Raw genomic sequence first — 2,500 nt, forward strand, 5'->3', positions numbered from 1 at the left:
TGCTAAAAAATGAAGTGTGGAGTTTGGGTTCGGAAATTTTATGGGAGCTTCCTAGAAGCCTAAGAAATGCTTTGCTCGAGACGGATTTTGATTTGGAGGTCCCACGAGTTAGTTTTGGCCCATTATGACTCCTCGCCCGCACGCTCAAGCACCCCGGCGTGCACGTGGTCATCGTATGCTAAAAAATGAAGTTTGGAGTTTGGGTTTGAAAATTTTATGCGAGCTTCCTAGAAGCCTAAGAAATGCTTTGCTCGAGACGAATTTCGATTTGGAGGTCCCCCGAGTTAATTTTGCCCATTATGACTCCTCGTCCGCACGCTCGTGCACCCCGACGTGCACGTGGGCATCGTATGCTAAAAAATGAAGTTTGGAGTTTGGGTTTGAAAATTTTATGGGAGCTTCCTAGAAGACTAAGAAATGCTTTGCTCGAGACGGATTTCGATTTGGAGGTCCCCCGAGTTAATTTTGCCCATTATGACTCCTCGCCCGCACGCTCGTGCACCCCGACGTGCACGTGGGCATCGTATGCTAAAAAATGAAGTTTGGAGTTTGGGTTTGAAAATTTTATGGGAGCTTCCTAGAAGACTAAGAAGTGCTTTGCTCGAGACGGATTTCGATTTGGAGGTCCCCCGGGTTAATTTTACCCATTATGACTCCTCGCCCGCACGCTCGTGCACCCCGACGTGCACGTGGGCATGGTATGCTAAAATTGAAGTTTGGAGTTTGGGTTTGAAAATTTTATGGGAGCTTCCTAGAAGCCTAAGAAATGCTTTGCTCGAGACGGATTTCGATTTGGAGGTCCCCCGAGTTAAGTTTGCCCTTTATGACTCCTCGCCCGCATGCTCGTGCACACCGGCGTGCACGTGGGCATCGTATGCTAAAAAATGAAGTTTGGAGTTTGGGTTCAGAAATCTTATGGGAGCTTCCTAGAAGCCTAAGAAATGCTTTGCTCGAGACGGATTTCGATTTAGATTTCCGCCGTGTTAATTTTGCCAATTACGGCTCCTCGCGCGCACGCTCAAGCACCCCGACGTGCACACCGGCGCGCACGTGGGCATCGTATGCTAAAAAATGAAGTTTGGAGTTTGGGTTTGAAAATTTTACGGGAACTTCCTAGAAGCCTAAGAAATGCTTTGCTCGAGACGGATTTCGATTTGGAGGTCCCCCGAGTTAATTTTGCCCATTACGACTCCTCGCCCGCATGCTCGTGCACACCGGCGTGCACGTGGGCATCGTATGCTAAAAAATGAAGTTTGGAGTTTGGGTTTGAAAATTTTATGGGAGCTTCCTAGAAGACTAAGAAGTGCTTTGCTCGAGACGGATTTCGATTTAGATTTCCGCCGTGTTAATTTTGCCAATTACGGCTCCTCGCGCGCACGCTCAAGCACCCCGACGTGCACACCGGCGCGCACGTGGGCATCGTATGCTAAAAAATGAAGTTTGGAGTTTGGGTTTGAAAATTTTACGGGAACTTCCTAGAAGCCTAAGAAATGCTTTGCTCGAGACGGATTTCGATTTGGAGGTCCCCCGAGTTAATTTTGCCCATTACGACTCCTCGCCCGCACGCTCGTGCACCCCGGCGTGCACGTGGGCATCGTATGCTAAAAAATGAAGTTTGGAGTTTGGGTTCGGAAATTTTATGGGAGCTTCCTAGAAGCCTAAGAAATGCTTTGCTCGAGACGGATTTTGATTTGGAGATCCCACGAGTTAGTTTTTGCCCATTATGACTCCTCGCCCGCACGCTCAAGCACCCCGGCGTGCACGTGGGCATCGTATGCTAAAAAATGAAGTTTGGAGTTTGGGTTCGGAAATTTTATGGGAGCTTCCTAGAAGCCTAAGAAGTGTTTTGCTCGAGACGGATTTCGATTTGGAGGTCCCCCGAGTTAGTTTTGCCCATTATGACTCCTCCCCCGCACGCTCAAGCACCCCCGCGTGCACGGGGGCATTGTATGCTAAAAAATGAAGTTTGGAGTTTGGGTTTGGAAATTTTATGGGAGCTTCCTAGAAGCCTAAGAAGTGCTTTGCTCGAGACGGATTTCGATTTGGAGGTCCCCCGAGTTAATTTTGCCCATTATGACTCCTCGCCCGCACGCTTAAGCACCCCCGCGTGCACGTGGGCATTGTGTGCTAAAAAATGAAGTTTGGAGTTTGGGTTTGTAAATTTGATGGGAGCTTCCTAGAAGCCTAAGAAGTGCTTTGCTCGAGACGGATTTCGATTTGAAGGTCCCCCGTGTTAATTTTGCCCATTACGGCTCCTCGCCCGCACGCTCAAGCACCCCGGCGTGCACGTGGGCATTGTATGCTAAAAAATAAAGTTTGGAGTTTGGGTTTGGAAGTTTTATGGGAGCTTCCTAGAAGCTTAAGAAGTGTTTTGCTCGAGACGGATTTCGATTTGGAGGTCCCCCGAGTCAATGTTGCCCATTATGGCTCCTCTCCCGCATGCTCAAGCACCCCTGCGTGCACGTGGGCATTGTATGCTAAAAAATAAAGTTTGGAGTTT

Source organism: Cornus florida, unplaced genomic scaffold, assembly GCF_030987335.1.
Source record: "Cornus florida cultivar Cherokee Brave unplaced genomic scaffold, ASM3098733v1 CherokeeBrave_3.0.0_Hap2_scaffold_169, whole genome shotgun sequence".
Taxonomy (NCBI): domain Eukaryota; kingdom Viridiplantae; phylum Streptophyta; class Magnoliopsida; order Cornales; family Cornaceae; genus Cornus; species Cornus florida.